Genomic DNA, 24264 nt, shown 5'->3' on the forward strand with positions numbered 1-24264 from the left:
TGTTGAATTCTAAGAGTTTTTGTATATTTGAGTTACTTTTCACATGTATTTTATGTAAATATTGTCACCCTGTATGTGACTTGTCTTCTCATTTTCTTGACACTATCTTTTGCACAGCAGAAGTTTTTAATTTTAATGAAATCCATCTTACCCATCATTTCTTTCATGGATCATAACTTTCATGTGGTATCTAAAAGATCACTGCCAAAATCAAAATTATCTAGGTTTTCTCTGTGCTTTTAGGAGTTTCAGAGTTTTGCCTTACATATAGGTCCAAGTTATGGACACCCTGCCTGAGGATATCTGATTATAAAAATTTAAAGTTTAGTATGAAGTTGGGAAAGAATATGATTTAAGCTTATAAACTTGTTAACACCATAGATACTGTTAATATGCTTTTCATATTCTTTTTCAAAAGTTTTTATTTAAATTCTGGTTAACATACACTGAATAATGTTTTCAAGAGTAGAAACTAGTGATTCTTTGCTTACATAAAACTCAGTGCGCATTTCAAGGATTGCCCTCATTAATGCCCATCACACATTTATCCCATCCTCCATCCACATCCCCTGCAGCAACCCTCATATTGTTTTCTATAGCTATAGGTATCTTTGGTTTACCTTCCTCTCTCTTTTTTATATCACGTATGTTCATATGTTTTATTTCTTAAATTCGACATGTGAGTAAAATCATATGGTATTTGTCTTTCTCTGACTGACTTATTTACTTTAGCATAATATGCTCTAGCTCCATCCACATCATTGCAGTTGGAAAGATTTCATTATTTTTGATGGGTGAGTAATATTCCACTGTATATATGTATACCACATCTTCTTTGTCCAATCATCAGTCAATCGGAATTTGAGCTCTTTCCATAATTCGGCTGTTGTTCATAATGGTGCTATAAATTTGGGGGTGCAAATGCCCTTTCAAATCAGTATTTTTGTATCCTTTGAATAAATACCCAGTAAGGCAATTTCTGGGTCACAGGTAGTTCTGTTTTTAATTTTTTGAGGAACCTCTTTACTGTTTTCCAGAGTTGCTGCACCACTTTGCATTCCCACAAACAGTGTAAGAGGGTGCCCCTTTCTGCACATTCTTGCCAACTCCTGTTGTTTCTTGTGCTGTTAATTGTAGTCATTCTGCCAGGTTTTATATGGTATTTCATAGTGATTTTGATTTGTATTTCCCTGATGATGAGTGATGTTGAGCATCTTTTCATGTGTCTGTTGGCCATCTGGATGTCTTATTTGAGGACAATGTTTATTGATGTCTCCTGACCATTTCTTAACTTGATTATTTGGTTTTGAGGTGTTGAGTTTAAGTTCTTTATATTTATCAGATACGTCATTTGAAAATATCTTCTCCCATTCTGTAGGCTTCCTTTTAGTTTTGTTGATTATTTCCTTTGCTGTGCAGAAACTTTTTTATGTTGATGAAATCCCAATAGCTTATTTTTGCTTTTGTTTCCCTTGCCTGCAGTGACATGTCTAGTAAGAAGTTGCTCCAGACAAAGTCAAAGAGGTTACTGTCTGTGATCTCTTCTAGGATTTGGTTGGTTTCCTGTGTCACAATTAGGTCTTTGATCCATTTGAATTTATTTTTGTTTATGGTGTAAGAAAGTGGTCCAGTTTCATTATTTTGCATGTTGCTGTCCAGTTTTCCCAACACCATCTGTTGAAGAGACTGTCTTTTTTCCACTGGATATTCTTTCCTGCTTTGTCAAATATTAGTTGACCATATAGCTGTAGGTCCATTTCTGGGTTTCTGTTCAGTTCTCTTGATGTATTTGTCTGTTTTTGCCAGTACCATACCGTCTTGAGGGCTACAGCTTTGTAGTGTAGCTTAAAGTCTGGAATTGTGATGCCTCCAGCTTTGCTTTTCTTTTTCAGAATTGCTTTGGCTACTCAGGGGTCTTTGTTGTACTATGCAAACTTTAAGATTGTTTGTTCCACTCTGTGGAAAATGCTGGTGGTCTTTTGATAGGAATTCCATTAAATGTGCACATTGCTTTGGGTAGTATAGACATTTTAACAGTGTTTGTTCTTCTAATCCATAAGCATGGAGTGTTTTCCCATTTCTTTGTCTCGTCTTCAATTTCTTTCATAAGTTAAAATTTTTGGAGTACAGATCTTTTACCTCTTTGGTTAGGTTTATTCATAGGTATCTTATTGTTTTGGGTGCAATAGTAAATGGGAATGATTCCTTAATTTTTTTTTCTGCTTCTTCATTATTGGTGTATGGAAATGCAACAGATCTCTGTACGTGGATTTTATATCTGCAACTGAATTTGTGTATCAGTTCTAGCAAGTTTTCGTGGAGTCCCTGGCTGTGACCTCTTCATGTTCTTTCTTTCTAGATGAATTATTCCATCTGGGCATTTTGTCTAGGTCCTTGTTTTCTCTGTGTTAGGAAAGGCTGCTATGTTTCCTGCTTCTGAGAATAATGGCTATGTTGCGAAGAGGTCCTATACTGTCCAATGCCTGGCTCTTCAGGAAGTGTTTGTAGTATATGCTGTGTGCACTCTGTTGTGTGTTTTTTTAACTATTAAAAAAACTGGGATAGCAGTTCAAGTTTGCTATCCCAAAATAGAGAATTAAAAAACTCTATTTATTTTTGAGAGACAGAGTGAAAGCAGGGGATGGGTACAGAGAGAGAGAGAGGGAGACACAGAATCCAAAGCAAGCCCCAGGCTCTGACCTGCCAGCACAGAACCCAACGTGGGGCTTGAACTCACAAGTTGTGAGACCATGACCTGAGCCACCCAGGTGCCCCTCTGATGTTGTGTTTTAGCTGTGTTTCCCTAAGGTCAGTCTTCTGCAGAGTTCCTCCTTGCCTAAGGTGGGGAGCATTTGGACCTTTTCCATGTCTGGAAAGTTTTAACTAGGTATGTTTTAGTCTGCTTGTTAAAAGAGTCTAGATCTTATTTCTTCTAGAGGTGAAGCTTTGCTTCACTCTATGGTGAATAGACGTGGTGCATGTAGAGAGTTTGTGTTGGTCTTCTGGGAAACAGGTCTGGCTGCTGCTCTGACTCTCATTCACAGTTGTCCTAGTTCAGAAGCACCTGCAGAGCACAGGGTATGGGGCTTGGTGTAGGTGGCTCCAGCCTCCACTTTGGTGCTGTGCCTCCACTTTGGGCAAGTATGCCTGAGAACCAGCATGGTGGGACCTCTTCCCCCAGAACATGAGCACAAACCCCAGAAATACCACATCTACTGAGCATAGAGTTCTGCAGAGCTTCAGCTCTAGTGGAAATAGCATCAGGTCTCCCTTGACAACCAGACCAGAGCACACCTAGGTAAAACTAGCCACACTCTGTCCAATGTCCAAACACTCTCCATAGCAGGCAAAGAGAAACTCTGCAGAGGACTGACCTGAGGGATCGAGTAGACAAAACACAGCAGTAGATAGAGTGCATGCAGCATACACCAGAGACACTTCTTGAAGCTCAAAGCCATGGACATTAAGTGACTTCTTTTTACCCAGCCATTATTCTCAGAAGCAGGAAATGTAACAGGCTTTCCTAACACACAAAAGACAGAGACCTAGACAAAATGTCTCATCAGATGCATGCTATTGTCAGGATTAATGGAAGTGATTTAGACGGATAATAATTATAATAGATTCATCTATTAATTTTTTGAATTTTTTAAAATTATGAAATGAAATAAATTCAGGGTACAAAAGGATTAAATATGGGCTACTTTTACTTTTCCAATTTTGTAGTGTATAAATTACGTGTTTCTACTGAATGGAGTGTATTCCATTCCATCATCCACTACAGACATAAACAGATACATGTATATGTATGTATGTGTGCATATATATATATATATATATATATATATACATTTGCACACTTGTATAAGTATATATGAGACACAGTAAATAAACATAAGTAAAAATTAAACACAAAATGTAATTTTGATTTTGCTGTTTTACTGTAATCTTCATGTGACTGTTAATTTATGTGATTTTTTTATATTGTCATTTGAACCTTAATTTCACTTCACTGGACCCCTATTTCTACTCTGCACATAGGTATAGTGCTACCATTTTGGTGTGGCTTAAAATAAAATTTCAAATGAATATGATTTTCAATACAGAAGTCCTCTTTCCAACATTCATTTCAGTTCCCATCCATTAAAACCATTCTGCTTCCTACTGTGCTGTGACTTTGTTAAATTATCATTAATTAAGTAAAGATGGTATGTAAGTTGTTGATCCAGGGTTCAACAAAAGACCATACAGGAAGCAAAATGGAGAGGTTTATTAATCACTGGTTCTGGAGGAGGCACAAGGCTCACTCAAGGTGCCACATGGGGAAGTCAAGGCAGAGTGTGAAAGAGAGAGTGGAGAGAGCTGGGCACATGCTTGTATTAGAGCCTGAGGGTAGAGTACTTTGGGGTCCTGGTCAATTGGTCAATTTAAACCAAAAAAAACAGGATTTCAGTATTCTTCCTGGTGGTTTTATCTAATGGCGCATTAGAGGAAAGCCCTGGGAGACAGGGGAGCCCATTACTTATGACAAGGGCAGTTGAGGGAATCATATCATATCAGGAACTTACGTTTACTGGTGGCTCTTTGGGCTGTTAAGAAGGATATGCACTTGAGGGAGGGGTAAATATCAGTTCAAGGGCCCTGCAGGCAAGTTTGCTATCCCAAATGGATGCCAAGTCAGCAGCATTATGAAGTAGTTTAGTTAAACTCTCAACAGACTCAGTGGTTTCCAAAACTGCATGGTCAGAAGTGAGAGTTAGTCACAATTGTGTATCCACTAAAAATCTCATTATAAAAGTACTGACTCCATTATTATGCAATCAGTCACTCTATTTTAGTTAGATACAATATTTTGAGCAAAAGTAGAATGAGACAAATATTTTCTGTACAAGTTTTACTTAGCAATAATATAGCAGACATTAGTAATGATAGAAACATTATTGAAAAAACAATTACTCATAATGTTGCACTGAAGCTGAGATGAACAATGCTTCTTTTTTTATATCGTGGTTAGATGAATATTGGATCTGTTATTTTGCAATGCATTTTCCAAATTTAATTCAGAAAAAAGTAACTATTTCATTTAGAGAAAAATTGTACTTAAAACGGATTTCCCCTCTGAAAGTAAGAAGCTGAAAACTCACAGCCTCTATATCCATTCTGAAACAAGTGGCTCATTGGAAGAATTCTGCTTTAATTCCTCCCCAGACATATGTACTTTTGGTACTATCTCACTTGTCTAAGTTCTGAAGCCAATGTCCTCAGTAGCATAAGGAAAGGAACCCTGGCGATCCCACATTTTGCATTCCCCCAGAAGTCCCTGGGGGACAGATGTAAGTCCCTGGGGGACAGAATCACAGGGACAGATGTAAAGGTGATTGTGTCCATTACCTCACACCATTATTGCAAAACCTACTTCAATACCATTCTCATCACCAGTGATAGAACAACACTATTTCTGGTACATTTAGCAAAGCTATCATGGTCACTAGAATTTTGCAACAATTCTAAACTTGTTACAGTGCTAAAAATACTCCATTATTTGTCTTAGAAAAAAAGAAGAGTATAATAGTTGATAAAGTATCCATATTTTATTGACATTTATTCATTGATATTTATTACATTATGATTTTTAGTGTATGCCTAAAATGCCTAAGCCACCACTGCCCCTCAGAACTCTGATATTGATGCTACAGAAAATCAATGATAGGTTGAATGGCTGAACTTTGAGTGATCAAGCTCTACAGTGTACCATCCATGGTCTCTAATGTAAAATAAGAATAAGGCTATCCCAGAAAAATCGCCATTTTCTTGACTGCTCGATAATCAGCGTTGTACATTTTTCACCATGCCTGGGCACATTTAAATTCAATAAAATTTTGGAAAATTAGGGATTGATAATACTATAGATTGTGTCTCCAAATATTCCTCTCATTCCTGCTATAATCCTAAAAACCCTACTGATTACATTGCATATATCCTATTTAAGAAAGATTATTCGCAGCAATTGCAAGCAATCCCATAGATTTATATTAATGTCTTTTTTAAAATTTTCAAAATGTGACTGAGTTGCCATGACTACTACATGCTCTAGAGAATATAAAATTTTACTTGCTGCATAACATTTTGATAATTTAGTAACATTTACTTAAGCCCACTAATTTAGTTGGCTACATCTAATGAGGCCATAGAACTCTCACTTCTTAGTAAGCTGGTCAGCTTTCAACATTTCTGAAGAAATAGACTTTACCTTTGAGTCAAACAAGCTTTCTCACAACTCATATGTTTTTTCCTTAAAAAAAAAATTGATTATGGATTTATGCAATTATATCATCAGTATTTGGAATACCAGCCAAAGCTGAGATCATTATTATATGTCTTTTACTGGAACAGTACAACACAAAGTGTAAGTTAGTAAATTGGAGAATGAATGAACTCAGTCTCTGAATTGAAAATACTTTGCATAATTGTAATCCACAGCATTCCTTAAGTACACAACCCTCATTTTTTTCTTCATACTCTTTTCCTTAGCATTCTATAGCTTTCTAGACATAACAGGCTCTATTATTTTTGTTTTATTTTATTTTAATAAAGCATAACCTTATTCCTTTTCCATAATTAAGGTCCCATATTTACTTTTCTTAAAATATTTTTATTCACAAATACTCAGTTAAAATTAGTTTTTTTTTAACTGAGGAATGAAATAAGCCATAAAGAATATCCAGATATATCCTACCAATTAAACCCCATACTTCTTAATTGGAAGCTTAATGATATTTTAAATATATACACATTTTGTAATGTTACTTATTTTTGAGAGAGAGAGAGAGAGAGTGCACAAGTGAAGGAGGAGCAGAGAGAGAAGGGGACAGACGATCTGAAAGGGGGCTCTGTGCTGACAGCAGAGTGTCCAATGTGTGGCTCGAACTCATGAACTGTGAGATAGTGACCTGAGCCAAAGTCAGATGCTTAACTCACTGAGCCACCCAGGCACCCCAGTGATATTTTTAGCGATGTGTAATTTTGTTGATTAGTACAAACTTCAGAACTAAACAGATACTTAGGGCAGACTAACTTGCTTGCACTGGCATTAAGTGGTTGATGTATATTAGTAGTAATATTTAATTGTGACGGGCCTTGGGAAAATGATTCAGGATCATTAGAAAGAAGTACTATTAACTATGCAAGAGTTTTTATCTCATAGGGGAGAATATAGAATTTTCATGGAACTGTCTATGTTTTCCTTAAGTTATGAAGACTGCAATTCAATATGTATTTCTCAATAATACATACTTATGGAAGGTCTATTGGGCACACTGGTCAAGTCCCTCAGGACTACAAGTGTTAATATGCCAAATTGATATGAGGAACAGAGATGTATTTACCCAGTAAGATTTTTGTATTTTTGTGGAATATATTTGTTTCAGTACTCATAAAAGTAATTTGAATCATGTTCTTGAGAATTACATGACTTTTAAATTTCAATTTTTAATATATTTTAAATGATACTTTAAACATATATTTTCCAGGGGTGCCTTGGTGGCTCAGACAGTTAAGCATCCAACTTCAGCTCAGGTCATGATCTCATGGCTCAGGAGTTGAAGCCCCACATCAGGATCTGTGCTGACAGCTAAAAGCCTGGAGCCTATTTCAGATTTTCAGAGTGTCTGAAGCCTCCTGGGACTTAACCATAACCCTAACTGTAAGCATAAACAGGAACCTCACCCGAACCCTAACCCTATCTCGAAACCTAACCCTACAATTGACACACACCGTCGCATGGGCCCTCACTTCAGCCCTCGAGGGAGATCACAAGACTGGAGTCGCTTTGGCCCTGGTGACGTCCCTGGAGCGATCCCTAACCCTAGCTAAGGCTCTCTCCCCATGGGGACCCAATAGCAAAGTATGACAACACCATGTGCCTGGGATCCAGAAGTGGTGCAGGACCACTGGGCATGGAACCTGGAACATCATCATATTGTTTCCAAGGCCCAGCTGCAGCTGCCCGAAGGATTCCTGAGGCCAACCAGATGACTGGCCTATTGAGTTCTCTGGCCTAGGAAACCAAAGGATAATCCTGACTGGCACCCTCCCTTGTGCACTCCACTCAGCCTTTCGGGGAAGACAACTGTACTGAAGTGGGTTCAGCGCCTGGAGCCTCCTGGAACGTATACATAAACCTAACCATAGCCCTAACCCTAACCAGAAGGCTCAACTGAAAACTAACCATATGTCGAACGCTTACCCTACACTTGACCTGCACCGTTATATGGGCCCTCACTTCAGGCCTCGAGAGATCACAAGACTGGAGTCCCTTTGGACCTGGAGCCATTTCTGTACCAAACCCTAACCCTAGCTAAGGCTCTCTCCCCATGGGGACCCAATCCCCAAGTCTGACAACACCACGCACCTGGGGTCCAGAAGCTGGGCAGGATCACTCGGCATGGAACCTGGAAGCTCACCATGTGGTTTCCCAGGCCCGGCTGCAGCTGCCCGAGAGGATTCCTGAGGCCTACCCGACCAGTAACCCATAGATTTGTCTGGCCTTAGAACACAAAGACTAATCCTGACCAGCACCCTCCCTTGTACACTACACTCAGACCTTTGGGGACACAACTGCACTGCTATGGGTTCAGCGCCTGGAGCATTGTGGATCTAACCGTAACCCTAACCATAACCCTAAAGAGAACCCTCAACTGAACCCTAACCATATGTCAAACCCTCACCATACACTTGACCCACACCGTCGCATGGGCCCTCAATTCAGCCCTCAAGAGAGATCACAAGACTGGAGTCGCGTCAGCACTGGCGATGTCCCTGTACCGAACCCAAACCCTAGCTAAGGCTCTCTCCCCATGGGGACCAAATACCAAAGTCTGAAAACACCACACGCCTGGGATCCAGAAGAAGTGCAGGATCACTCAGCATAAAACCAGGAACACCACCTTGTCCTTTCCAAGACCTGGCTACAGCTAACCCTGAGAGGATTCCTGAAGTCTACCCGATCAGAGGCCCATACAGTTGTCTGGCCTTGGAACCCAAAGACTAATCCTGACCAGCGCCCTCACTTGTACACTATACTGAGCCCTTCAGGGAGATAACTGCATTGCTGTGGTTTCTGCGCCTGGAGCTTCCTGGACCTAGCCCTAATGCAAAACGTGCCCCTAACCAGAACCCTCACCTGAAACCTAAACATGTCTGAAACCCTAACCCTAGACTTGACCTGAAATGTCACATGGGCCCTCACATCACCCCTCGAAGGATATCACGAGACTGCAGTCACTTTGACCCTGGCAACATCCCCGGACCAAAACCTAATCCTAGGTAAGGCTCTCTCCCCATGGGGACCAAATATCAAAGTCTGACAACACCATGGGCCTGGGATCCATAAGCGGTACAGCATCACTCAGCATAGAACCTGGAACATCAATATGTCCTTTGACGGCCTGGCTGCCGCTGCCAAGAGGATTCCTGAGACCTACCCAACCAGTGGCCCATACATTTGTCTGCCCTTGGAATGCAAAGACTAATCCTGACTGGCATACTCCCTTGTGCACTCCACACAGTCCTTTGGGGAGACAACTGTATGTACTGTTGTGGATTCAGCTCCTGGAGCCTCCTGATACCTAACCCAAACCAGAACCCTCACCCTACACTTGACACGCACCATCGCATGGGCCCTAACTTCAGCCCTCGAGGAAGATCATGAGCCTGGAGTCACATGGGCCCTGGTGATGTCCCTGACTGAATCCAAATCCTAGCTAAGGCTCTCTCCCCATGGGGACCCAATACCAAAATCTGACAATAGCACGCGCCTAAGCTCCAGAAGTGGTGCCTGGGGTCCAGAATCGGTGCAGCATCACTTGGCATAGAACCTGGAACATCACCATGTCCTTTCTTAGGCTCGGCTGCAGATGCCCTTGAGAGGATTCCTGAGGACTACCCAACCAGTGGCCCATACAGTTGTGTGGCCTTGGAACCCAAAGACTGTTCCTGATTGGCAACCTCCCTTGTGCCCTCAACTTAGCCCTTTGAGGAGACTACTGCACTGCTGTGGATTAAGCACCTGGAAACTCCAGGGACATAACTCTAAACCTAACCCTAACCCTAACCAGAACCCTCAACATAACACTATCTCAAACACTAATCCTACATTTGACTGGCACCGTCACATGGGTCCTCACTTAAAACCTCGAGGGACATCACGAGACTGGAGTCGCTTCAGCTCTGGTGACATCCCTGGACTGAAATCTAACCCAAGCTAAGGCTCTCTCCCCAAGGGGACTCAATTGCAAACTCTGAGAGCACCACATGCCTGGGGTACAGAAGCAGTGCAGGATCAGTCAGCATTGAACCTGGAACATCACCATGTCCTTTCGAATGCCTGCCTGTAGCTGCCTCAGAGGATTCCTGAGCCTTCCCCACCAGTGGCCCATACAGTTGTCTGGCCTTGGAACGCAAAGACTAATCCTGATCTGCACACTCCCTTGTGCCCTAAACTCAGCCCTTCGGGGAGACAACAGCACTGCTGTGGTTTAAATGCCTGGAGCCTCCAGGGACCTAATGCTAACACTAACCCTAACCCTAATGCGAACCCTGTATGGAACCTAACCGTATTTCAAATGCTAACCCTACACTTGACCCGCACCGTCGCATGGGCCCTCACTTCAGCCCTCGAGAGAGATCACAAGACTGGAGTTGCTTGGGTCCTGGCGATGTCTCTGGACCGAACACTAACCCTAGCTAAAGGCTCTCTCACCATGGGGACCCAATACCATAGTCTGACAACACCACGTGCCTGGAGTCCAGAAGTGGTGCATGATCACTCAGCATAGAACCTGGAACATCAACATGTTCTTTTGAAGGCCCGGGTGCAGCTGCCTGAGATGATTCCTGAAGCCTACCCGACCAGTGGCCCATACACTTGTCAGGCCTTGGAACCCAAAGACTAATCCTGACAGGCACCCTCCCTTGTGCTCTCAACTTGGTCCCTCGGGGTGACAACTGCACTCTTGTGGGTTCAGCGCCTGGAGCCTCCTGGGAACTAACCCTAACACTGGCCATAACCCTAACCAGAACCCTTAAGCAAACCCTAACTCTATCTTAAACCCTAACCCTACAGTTGACCCGCACCATCACATGGGCCTCACTTCAGCCCTCAAGGCAGATTATGGGACGGGAAATGCTTTGGCCCTGGCTATGTCCATGGAACGAACCCTAACCCTAGATAAGGCTCTCTCCCCATGGGAACCCAGTAGCAATGTCTTACAAAACCACGCACCTGGATCCAGAAGAGGTGAGGATCCCTTGGCGTAGAACCTGTAACATGACCATGTCTTTCGAAGGCACGGCTGCAGCTACCCTCGAGATTTCCTGAGGCCTACGCAACCAGTGGCCCATACACTTGTCTGGCCTTGGAACCCAAACTCTATTCCTGACCGGCACCCTCCCTAGTGCCCTCAACTCAGCCCTTTGAGCAGACAAATGCACTCCTGGGGTTTCAGAGCCAGGATCCTCCTGGGACCTAACCTGAATCCTAACCCTAACCGGAACACTAAAAGAACCCTAACCGTAACTCGAACCCTAACCCTACACTTGACCCGCATGTGCCCCAAATGTCACAAGGGCCCTCAATTCAACCCTCGAGGGAGATCATGAGAATGGATTCACTTCAGCCCAGGCGATGTCCCTGGACCGAACCCTAACCCTAGTTAAGGCTCTCTCCCTATGGGGAACCAATAGCAAAGTCTGACAACATCATGCGCCTGGGGTCCAGAAGCGGTGAAGGATCACTCGGCATAGAACCTGGAACATCACCATGTCATTTCAAAGGCCCAGCTGCAGCACCCCGAGAGGATTCCTGAGGCCTACCCGATGAGAGGCCCATACACTTCTGGCCTTGGAACACAAACACTAATCCTGAATGGCACTCTGCCTTGTGCCGCCAACTCAGCCCTTCAGGGAGAGAAATGCACTGTGGTGCGTTCAGCGCCTGGAGCCTCCTGTGACCTAACACTAACCCTAACCCTAATCCTAACTGGAACCCACTACCGAAACCTTACCGTATCTCCAACCCTAACCCTACACTTGACCCGCACCGTCACATGGGCCCTCACTTTAGCCCTCGAGGGAGATCACAAGACTGGAGTCTCTTCATCCCTGGCGAAGTCCCTGGACAAAACCCTGACCGTAGCTAAGGCTCTCTCCCCATGGGGACCCAATACCAAAGTCTGAGAACACCATGCGCCTGGGGTTAGAAGAGGTGCAGGATCACTCAGTATAGAACCTGGAACATCACAATGTCCTTTCGAAGGCAGGGCTACAGCTGCCCGAGAGCATTCCTGAGGCCTACCCGACCAGTGGACCATACAGTTGTCAGGCTTGGGAACACAGACTAATCCTGAATGGGAGGCTCCCTTGTGCCCTCAACTCGTCCGTTCGGGGAGACAACTGCTGCTGTGGTCAGCACCTGGAGCCTCCTGGGACCTAACCCTAACCCTAACCCTACACCTAACCAGAACCCTCAACCAAAACCTACCCAGAGCACAAACTCTAAGTCTACACCTGACCGACACTGTCACATGGGCGCTCACTTCAGCCCTCGAGCGAGATTACGAGACTGGAGTCACTTCGGCCCGGGGAACGTCCCTTGACAAAACCCTAACCCTCGATAAGGCTCTCTCCCCCTGGGGACTGAATCCCCAAGTCTGACAACACCACACGCCTGGGATACAGAAGCAGTGCAGGGTCACTCGGTATGGAAGCTGGAACTTCACCATGTCGTTTCACAGGCCCGGCTGCAGCTTCCCGAGAGGATTCGTGAGGCCTACCCTACCAGGGGCCCATAGAGTTGTGTGGCCCTGGAAGCCAAAGACTAATCCTGACCAGCACCTTCCCTTATGCCCTCAACTGAGCCCTTTGGGGAGACCACTGCTTTTCTGTGGGTTCAGTGCCTAGAGACTCCTGGTTCTAACCCTAAACCTAAACATACCCGTAATCAGAACCCTCAACCGAAACCTAAACTGATCTCGAACCCTAACCCTACACCTGACCTGAATTGGTGCATGGCCCTCACTTCAGCTTTTGAGGGAGATCACGAGACTGGATTCGATCGGCTCTGGTGACATCCCTGGACTTTAACCTAACCCTAGCTAAGGCTCTCTCCCCATGGGGACCCAATCCCCAAGTCTGACAACACCATGCGCCTGGGGTCCAGAAGCAGTGCAGGGTCACTCGGAATGGAACCTGAAAGCTCACCATGTCGTTTCCCAGGACCCGCTGCAGCTGCCCAAGATGATTCGTGAGGTCTACCCGACCAGGGGCCCATAGAGTTGTGTGGCCTTGGAAGCCAAAGACTAATCCTGAACGGCACCCTCCCGTGTGCCCTCAACTTGGGCCTTCGGGGAGACCACTGCACTGCTGTGGGTTCAGCGCCTGGAGCCTCCTCAGACCTAACCCTAACCCTAACCCTACCCCTGACCAGAACCCTCAACCGAAACCTAACCCGGTGTCGAACCCTTACCCTACACCTGACCCGCACTGTCGCATGGGCCCTCACTTCAGTGCTCAAGGGAGATCACGAGACCGGAGTCGCTTCGGACCTGACGATGTCCCTGGACTGAACTCTAACCCTAACTAAGGCTCTCTGCCCATGGGGATCCAATCCACAAGTCTGACACCTCATGCCTGGGATCTAGAAGCGGTGCAGGGTCACTCGGCATGGAAGCTGGAACCTCACCATGTTGTTTCACAGGCAAGGCTGCTGCCTGAGAGGATACGAGAGGCCTCCCCGACCAGGGGCCTGTTGAGTCGTGTGGCCTTGGAAGCCAAAGACTAATCCTAACCGGCACCTGCCCTTATGCCCTCAACTGAGCCCTTCAGGGAGACCACTGCACTGCTGTGGGTTCAGAGCCTGGAGCCTCCTGGGACCTAACCCTAACCCTAACCCTACCCTTGACCAGAATCCTCAACCAAAACCTAACCCGATCTCGAACCCTAACCCACCACCTGACCCACACCATCGCATGGGCCCTCATTTCAGACATCGAGGTAGATCATAAGACTAGAGTTGCTTTGGCTCTGACCATGTCCCTGGACAGAACCGTAACCCTTGCAAAGGCTCTCTCCCTATGGGGACCCAATCCCCAAATCTGACAACACCACGTGCCTACAGTCCAGGAGTGGTGCAGGGTCACTCAGCATGGAACCTGGAACCTCTCCATGTCTTTTCGCAGGCCCGGCTGCAGCTGCCTGAGAGGTTTCATAAGGCCCATCTGACCAGGGGCCCATAGAGTTGTGTGGCCTTGGAAGCCAAAGACTAATCCTGACCGGAACCCTCCCTTGTGCCCTCAACACAACCCTTCATGGAGACCACTGCACTACTGTGGGTTCAGCTCCTGGAGCCACCTGGGACCTAACCTTAACACTAACCCTACCCTTGACCAGAACCTTCAAACGAAACCTAACCTAATCTCGATCCCTAAACATACACCTAACCCGCATCGTCACCGAGGACCTCACTTCAGCCCTTGAGGGAGATCATGAGACTGGAGTCGCTTCGGCCCTGGCAACGTCCCTGAACCGAACCTTAAGACAGCTAAGGCTGTCTCCCCATGGGGACCCAATCCCCAAGTTTGTTAACAACATGCACCTGTGGTCCACAAGCGGTACAGGGTCACTCAGTATGGAACCTGGAACTTCACCATGTCTTTTCCCAGGCCCACCTGCAGCTGCCTGAGAGGATTCTTGAGGTCTACCCGACCAGGGGCCCATAGAGTTTTATGGCCTTAAAAGCAAAAGACTAATCCCTATCAGCACGCTTCCTTGTGCCCTCAACTGAGACCTTTGGGGAGACCATTGCACTGCTCTGGGTTCAGCGGCTGGAGCCTACTGGGACCTAACACTAACCCTAACCCTACCCTTGACCAGAACCCTCAACTGAAACCTAACACGATCTCGAAACATAACCCTACAACTGACCCGCAACGTCGCATGGACCCTCACTTCAGCATTCGAGGGAGATTACAAGACTGGGGTCGCTTCCGCATCGGCCTCGTCCTGTCACAAATCCTAACCCTAGCTAAGGCTCTCTCCCCTTTGGGACCCAATCCCCAAGTCTGACAACACCACGCTCCTGCGGTCCACAAGCGGTGCAGGTTCACTCGGCATGGAACCTGAAATCTCACCATGTCATTTCCCAGGCCCAGCTGTAGCTGCCCGAGAGTACTGTGAGGCCTACACAACCAGGGGCCCATAGAGTTGTGTGGCTTTGGAAGCCAAAGACTAATCCTAACCGGCACCTTCCCTTGTGCCCGCAACTCAGCCCTTCGGGAGACCACAGCACTGCTGTGGGTTCAGCACCTGGAGCCTCCTGGGACTAACCCTAACCCTAACCTAACCCGATCTCGAACCCTAACCCTATACCTAACCCTCACCGTCGCATGGGCCCTCACTTCAGCTCTCGAGGGAGATCACAAGACTGGAGTCGTTTCGGCCTTGGCATCGTCCCTGGACCAAACGCTAGCCCTAGCTAAGGCTGCCTCCCCATGTGGACACAATCCCCAAGTCTGACAACACCACACGCCTGGGTTCCAGAAACAGTGCAGGGTCACTCGGCATGGAACATCGAACCTCACCATGTTGTTTCCCAGGCCCAGTTGCAACTGCCAGAGAGTATTCATGAGGCCTAACCGACCAGGGGCGCATAGAGTTGTGTGGCCCTGGAAGCGAAAGTCTAATTCTAACCAGGACCTTGCCTAGTGCCCTCAACACAGCCTTTCAGGGAGACCACTCTACTGCTGTGGGTTCAGTGCCTGGAGCCTCCTTGTACCTAATCTTAACCCTAACTCTACCCCTGACCAGAACCCTCAACCGAAACCTAACCCAATCTCGAACTCTAACCCTACACCTGACCCGCACTGTCACATGGGCCCTCACCTCAGCCCGAGATGGAGATCAGGAGACTGGAGACGCTTCAGTCCTGGCAATGTCCCTGGAATGAACCCTAACACTAGTAAGGCTCTCTCCCCATGGGGACCCAATCCCCAAGTCTGAAAACACCACGTGCCTGGGGTCCAGAAGCGGTGCAGGGTCATTCGGCATGGAATCTAGTACCTCACCGTGTCTTTTTCCAGGCCTAGCTGCAGCTGCCTGAGAGGATTCGTGAGGCCTAATTGACCAGGGGCCCATAGAGTTGTGTGGCCTTGGAAGCCAAAGACTAATTCTGACCAGCACCCTCCCTTGTGTGCTCAACTGAAACCTTCGGGGAGGCCACTGCACTGCTGTGGGTTCAGCCCCTGGAGCCTCCTGGGACCTAACCCTAACCATAACGCTAAACTTGACCAGAACCCTCAACCGAAACCTAACCCGATCTCGAACCATAACCCTACACCTGACCCGCACCGTTGCATGGACCCTCACTTCAGCACTCGAGGGAGATTACAAGACTGGAGTCCCTTCGGCACTGGCCACATCCCTGGTCGGGACCCTAACCCTAGTTAAGGCTCTTTCCTCATGTGGACCCAATTCCCATGTCTGACAACACCACACGCCTGGGGTCCAGAAACGGTGCAGGATCACTCGGCATCGAACCTGGAACCTAACCATGTCATTTCTCATGCCCAGCTGCAGTTTCCCGAGAGGACTCATGAGGCCTGCCCGACCAGGGGCCCATAGAGTTGTGTGGCCTTGGAAGCCAAAACTAATCCTGATCGGAACCCTCCATTGTGCTGTCAACTCAACCCTTCATGGAGACCACTGCACTGCTGTGGGTTCAGCTCCTGGAGTCTCCTGGGACCTAACCTTAACGCTAACCCTACTCCTGACACTCTTCTTAAACCACACACACACACACACACACACACACACACATGCACACACACACACACACCTCAAAATGGATGAAACATCTAAATATAAGTCAGGAACCATCAAAATCCTAGAGGAGACAACAGGCAATCTACCTCCTTGATCCTGGCCACAGCAACTTCTCGCTTGTCCTGTCTCCAGAAGCAAGGGCAATAAAAACCAAAATGAACTATTGAGTTCATAAAAAAGCTTCTGCACAGCAGAGGACACAATCAGCAAAACTAAAAGGCAACTGAATGAAATGGGTGAAGATATTTGCAGGTGGCATATCAGATAAAGGGTTAGTATCCAAAATCTATAAAGAACTTATCACACTCAACACTCAAAAACCAAATAATCCAGTTAAGAAATGGGCAGAAGACATGAAGAGACACTTTAAGAAACATGACTTCCAGATTGGTCACACATGAAAAGATGCTCAATCTCACTGGTCATTACTGAAATACAAATCGAAACCACAATGAGATATCCCCTAATACCTATCAGAATGGCTAAAATTAACATCTCAGGAAACAACAGATGCAGGGAAAGGGAACACTTTTGCAATGCTGGTGAGAATGCAAAGTGGTGTAGCCACTCTGGAAAATAGTATGGAGATTCGTCACAAAAACTAAAATAGAACTACACTAGGACCCAGCAATTGCACTACTAGGTATTTATCCAAAGGATACACTAATGTTGACTCGAAGTGGCAGGTGCACTCCAATGTTTATAGCAGCATTATCAACAATAGCTAAATTATGCAAAGAGCCCAAATGACCATTGACAGATGAATGGATAAAGAAGATGTGGTATATTCATACAATGGACTATTACTCGGTGATCAAAAAGAATGAAATCTTGCTATTTGCAACAACATGGATGGAACCGGACTTAATTATGCTGAGCAAAATATGTCAGAGAAAGACACACATCCTATGATTTGTCTCATCTGTGGAATTTAATAAAACTGATGAACATAGTGAAAGGAAAGTAAAAATAAGATACAAACAGAGAGGGAGTCAAACGATAAGAGACTCTTAAATGCAGAGAAGGAACTCTGGGTTCCAGGAGGGTTACTGAAGAGGGGTATGGTGTAAATGGGTGATGGGCATTAGGGGCGGCACTTGGGATGAGTATTGGGTATATTTTGTACTTGATGGATCACTAAATTCTACTGCTGAAACTGTATTCCACTATAAGGTAACTAACTTGGGCTTAAATTTAAAGAAGAAGAAATATTAAAAATAAGTAAAGAAATGTACTACCAGTCAAAAGAAAAGAATATTTATATCAGGCTCTTTGAGTGGAAATGAAAGACTAAAAGTGTTACAGACAAGAGAGGATCAGAGAAAATATCAAGAAACAATGACAAAACAACTAGTAGAATGGGACTAAATATATACCTATCAATAATCACTCTGAATATAAATGGACTAAATGCTCCAATGAAAAGACATTGGATAGGGCGTCAGAATGGACAAAACAAACAAACAAAAACAAGACCTATCTAGATGCTGCCTATAAAGCCTTATTTGGACTTAAGTCACCTGTAGATTTAAAGTGAGGGAATGAAGAAACATTTATCATGCCAATAATGTCAAAAGAAAGCCAGTAGCAATACTTATATTAGGCAAAATAAACTTTAAAACCGAGACTCTATTTTGGTACCCTTTGGGTAAATACCTAATAGTGACATTGCATGCACCCAGTATTTATAGCAGCATTATCAACAGTAGCCAAACTATAGAGAAAGCCCAAGTATCCATCAACTGATGAAGGTATAAAGAAGTTGTGGTGTGTGTGTGTGTGTGTGTGTGTGTGTGTGTGTGTATACGTATGTATATGCATATATACATATGTGTATGTTCATATATACATACATACTTATATACAATGAAATATAACTCAACTTCAAGAAGAATGAAATCTTGCCATTTGTAATGATGTGGATGGAGCTAGAATGTATTATGCTAAGTGAAATATGTCAATCAGAGAAAGACAAATATATGATTTCACTCATGTGGAATTTAAGAAACAAAGCACATGAAAACATGGGAAGGGGGCAGGAAAAGAGAAGAGTGGTAACAAATCACATGAGTCTCTTAATGTTAGAGAAAAAAAAACTGAAGGTTGATGGAGGGACAAGGGTCAGCACTGGGCTAGATGGAGGACGAGTATTAAGGAGAGCACTTGTTGTGATGAGCACTGGGTGTTGTATGTAAGGGATGAATCACCGAAATCTACTCCTGAATCCGAGAATGCACTGTATGTCAACTGAGACTTAAATTAAAAAAAAACAAACAAGCTATAACAAGAGATGAAGATGGGCACTATCTCATACTAGAGGGGACAGCCAAACAAGAATATCCAATGATTGTAAATTTTGATGCATCCAATATGCGATCACCAAGTATATAAAACATTTAGCAACAACCATAAAGGAACTCATTTATAATAATATAACGATAGTAGAATACTTTAACACATCACTCACATCAATGGACAGAACCTATAAACAGAAAATCAACAAGGAAACAATGGATTTGAATGACACACTGGGCCAGATGGGTTTAACAGATATATTCAGAACACTCCATACTACAACAGCAGAGTACACATTCTTTTCAAGTGCACATGGGGCATTCTCCAGAACTGATCACATTGTAGGTCACAAATCAGGCCTCAAGAGGTACCCAATGACAGAGATCAGACCAAGCATCTTTTCTGACCACAAAGCTAGGAAACTTGAAGTCAACCACAAAAAAAAGGGGGGGGGGGGAGGGGAAGGCCACAAATAAAGGGAGGTTAAATAACATGCTACTAAATGAATGGGTCAAATAGGAAATCAATGAGAAAATACACTGAAACAAATGAAAATGAAAATACACTGGCAAAAACCTTTGGAATGCAGCAAAAGCAGTCTATGATGGAAGTATATAGCAATACAAGCCTACCTTAAAGAGCAAAAAAAAAATCTCAAACAATCCTAACTTACAACTAAAGGAATGAGAAAAAGAACAGCAGAAGGAAAGAAATAATAGAGATTAAGGCAGAAATAAGGAATATAGAAACCAAAAAGACACTAGACCAAATCAATGAAACCAGGGGCTGGTTCTTTGAAAGCAGTAATCAACATGAAAACCTCGTAGGCAGACTTTTCACAAAGAAGAGAGAAAGGACTCAAATAAATAAAATCACAAATAAGAAAGGAGAAATAACAGTCAACACCACAAAAATACAATTAGAAGATAATATTATGAAAAACTATATGCAACAAATTGGACACTGAGAAAAATGGACAAATTCCTAGAAACACACAAACTACCAAAACTGAAACAGGAAGATACCTAAAATCTGAAAACAAAGAAATCAAATCAGTAATTAAAAAAAATCTCCCCCCAACACAAGAGTTCAAGGGCCAGATGGCTTCATTGATGAATTCTACCATACACTTAAGGAAGAGGTAATATGTATTCTCCTTGAATTATTATAAAAAATAAAAAAGAAGGAAAACTTACAAATTCATCTTATGAGGCCATCATTACCCTGATACCAAAACTAGATAAAGCCTCCACTAAAACTGAAAACTGAAGCGGTGCTTGTGTGGCTCGGTCGGTTTACTGTCCAACTCTTAATTTCGGATTAGGACATTATCTTGCAGTGCATGGGTTCGAGTCCCACGTTGGACCCTGCCATGACAGTGTGGGGCATGGCCAGGATTCTCTCTCTCCCTGTCTCTCTGCCCCTCCCCCACTTTTATGTACTCTAAGAAACACTTAAAAAAATGTTAAAAATTTTTAAAATAAAACTGCAGACCAATAGCCTGATGACTATGTATGCCTAAATTCTCATTAAAGTACCTTCAAATTAAAGTCAACAATACATTAATAGAATTATTTACCATAATCAAGTGGGATATATCCCTGGGCTGCAGGGTGGTTCCACATTCACAGATCAATCAACATGCACCACAGTAATAGAAGAAAGGATAAGAACAATATGATGCTTTCAACAGATGCAGGAAAACAATTTGACAAAATGTCACATCCATTCATGATAAAAACCCTCAGCAAAGTACATTGAGACTCAACCTACCTGCACATAATAAAAGTCATCTAGGAAAAACCCACAGCTAATCTCATCCTCAATGGGGAAATATTGAAAGTTTTTCCTCCAAGATCAGGGACAAGACAGGGATGAGCCCTGTCACCACTGTTATTCACATAGTATGGGAAATCCTAGGCACAGCAATCAGACAACAAAAAGAAATAAGAGGCCTCCAAATTGGCAAGGAAGAAGTAGCACTTTCGCTATTTGGAACTGACATGATGTGCTCTATAAAAAACATGAAAGACTCCCTTAAAAATTGCTAGAATTGATATATGAATTCGACAAGTCACAATATACAGAAATCAATGTACATAAATGTATTGGATTTCTATACACGAATCATGAATTAACAGAGAGAGAAAGTAAGGGATCAATCCCATTGACAGGTTCACAAATACCACAAGATACCAGGAATATATCTAACCAAAGAGGTGAAAGACCTGTACTCTCAAGGCTGTGAAACACTGATGAAAAAAATGGAAGAGGACACAAAGAAATGGAAATACAGTTCAGGTTCATGGATGGGAAGAACAAAATACTGTTAAAATGTCTACATTCCTCAAAACAATCTACACATGTAATGAAATCCCTATCACACTAACAAAAACATTTGTCACAGAACTGGAACAAATAATCTCAAAATTTGTATGGAATGACAAAAGTCTCCAAACAGCCAAAACAAACTTGAAGAAGAAAAGCAAAACTGGAGACATCACAATTCCAGACGTTAGGTTATGTTACAAAGCTGTACTGATCAGAACAGTATGGTACTGGCAAAACAACAACAATAACAATAACAACAACAAAACACAGAGGCATAGATGAATAGAATGGAAACCCAGAAATGAACTCACACCTATATGGTCAGTTAATTCTCAACAAAGCAGGAAAGACTATCCAATGGAAAAAAAAGATAGTCTTGGGACACATAGGTGTCTCAGTCACCAAAGCGTGTGATTGTGGATTCAGCTCAGGTCATGCTCTCAGGGCAGTGCAGAGCATGCGTGGGATTCTCTTTCTCCACTTCTCTCTGCCCCTCTCTTGCATGCTCTCTCTCTCAAAAATAAATACATAAACTTAAAAAAAATCTCCTCAACATATGGTTTTGGAAAAACTGGACAGCAACCTGCAAAACAAAACAAAACAACAACGGACCACTTTCTTACAACATACACAAAAATAAATCCAACATGGATAAAGACCTCTGTGTGAAACCTGAAACCATAAAAATCCCAGAGGATAACAAGGGTAGTATCTTATTTGACATTGCCTGTACAAACGTCTTTGTAGATATATCTCCTGAGGTAAGGGAAACACAAACAAAAATAATGGGACTTCGTAAAAATAAAAAGCTTCCATCACCAAGGAAATAATCAACAAAACTAAAACACCTACAAAATGATACTTGCAAATGACATCTGATAAAGGGTTAGTATCCAAAATATATAAAGTTATATGGCACCCAAAAAATGAGAAATCCGATTAAAAATGGGTAGAAGACACAAATAGACATTTTCCCAAGGAAGACATACACATGGCCAAGAGACACATGAATAGATGCTCATGCTCAACAATTCGGATCTTCAGGGAAACACAATTCAAAAGTACAATGAGATAACACATCACATCTGTCAGAATGACTAAAATCAATGAATGATGAAACAGCAGGTGTTGCCAAGGATGTGGGGAAAGAGGAACCCTCTTGCACTGTGGGTAGGAATGCAAACTGGTGCAGCCACTCTGGAAAACATCATGGAGATTTGTAAAAAAAAAACAAAACTGGAAATAGAACTACCTTACGATCCAGCAATTTCACTAAGAGGTATTTACACAAAGAATAAAAAAATAATTCTTCAAAGGGATACATGCACCCTGATGTTTACAGAAGCATTTTCTACAACAGCCAAATTATGGAAACTGCCCAAGCATCCATCAACTGATGAATAAATTGAGATGTAGTATATGGAATGTAATATTATTTAGCCGTAAAAACATGAAATCTTGTCATTTGCCATGAGGTGGATGGAGCGAGAGAATGTTATGCTGGGTGAAATAAGCCTGTCAGAGAAAGACAAATACCCGATGATTTCACTAACACATGGCAATAAAACAAAGCAAAGGGGGGAGGGGAAGTAGACAGTGACAAACACTCTTAACTAGGAAACAAACTGAGGCGTTCCACAGTGAGGTGGGGGAATGGGTGAAACAGCTGATGGGGATTAAGAAGTGCACCTGGGATGAGCACCGGGTGATGTGTGGAAGTGTTGCTCTATATTGTACACCTGAAACTAACATTACACTGTATCTTTACTCACTGGCATTTAAATTAAAAGATAACATAAGGTTAATGACAGGTACCTACCAGGTTTTCTGTAGTTTTCAATCACTTCACTAGGTTGGAAAAATAACCATGAAATTTTTAAGGGGGACAGTTTGTGCCCTTACCTCGGTCTCTGGTTCCAGCAGGACTCGGAACGTGGGTCCCAGCTCATTCTTCTAGAAGGTCCTGAGAGAGCATTTCATGTATCCACATCCTAATTGAATGCAGCTCCTGTTCTTCTGAATTTCTGTCAGGGTTTCTTCCTGGAAACAAGCCTGAATCTGGAACAAACCATCGACTGCATCTATGAGGTGATGTCGTGGGACCCCGCAATCCACGAGTCCTTTAGTAAAATACGTCATTTTCAAATACTGTCCGGGAAGGGGAGGAATGAAACACGGGAACAGCTCAGAAAATGCAAAGGCCTGTGCAGCTCAGCAACCAGCTTGCCCAGGAAAGCCACCCAGCGCCCCCTCCTCAGGACTCAGTACAACAAGGCAGCTTCTCTCTGATGACTCAGGAGATGCTAAGTTTCTGCTAAGCTCCCAACGTCTCCCCTGGGGCGGGCGGCAGAACCTGCTGGAAATGCAGCTCTGCTCTCTGTACTGAGGCAGCGGCAGAGGCCCTGAGTCCTCTGGGAGCAATAGAAGCCCCTCCTGCTCTCAGGTGCCCTGGGTCAGAAAAGCCGATGGTGCGCCCTCTGCTGGCCATCACTACCCAGCAGAGGAACCCACCCCTCCCTGTCTGTGGTGCTCGAGCTCTCTCTGCTGGCCACCATGGGAATTCCCGCAATGTTGAAGGTCCTGGTTGCTCAGCTGAGAGACTGACCGAAGGTGCTCTGGGCAACTAAGCCTGTTCTCCACATTGGGAAGGGTTTTAGTGACAGGGCCTGGGACACAAAGAAATCTTTTCCTTCTCCTTTCTTGTGAGTGAAGAATGAAACCGAATTTATTAACGTAATGACATCATTTGTAATGTTTTAAGCA

At 43.9% G+C, this 24264-nt stretch overlaps 1 protein-coding gene across 3 annotated transcripts in view; it reads right to left on the reverse strand.

Annotated features, from left to right (window-relative positions):
• Window positions 1-23937, reverse strand: part of LOC109270281 (olfactory receptor 6C1-like) — a 155611-nt gene extending 131674 nt beyond the window's left edge. For all 3 annotated transcript variants that reach the window (XM_019454676.2, XM_053894855.1, XM_019454675.2), the window contains exon 1: window positions 23404-23937. The gene's annotated coding sequence lies outside the window, so the exon portion shown is untranslated. The remainder of the gene's footprint in view (window positions 1-23403) is intronic.
• Between the last annotated feature and the right edge of the window lie 327 nt (window positions 23938-24264).

Source organism: Panthera pardus, unplaced genomic scaffold (assembly GCF_024362965.1).
Source record: "Panthera pardus isolate Hobbes unplaced genomic scaffold, ASM2436296v1 HiC_scaffold_6, whole genome shotgun sequence".
Classification (NCBI taxonomy): Eukaryota; Metazoa; Chordata; class Mammalia; order Carnivora; family Felidae; genus Panthera; species Panthera pardus.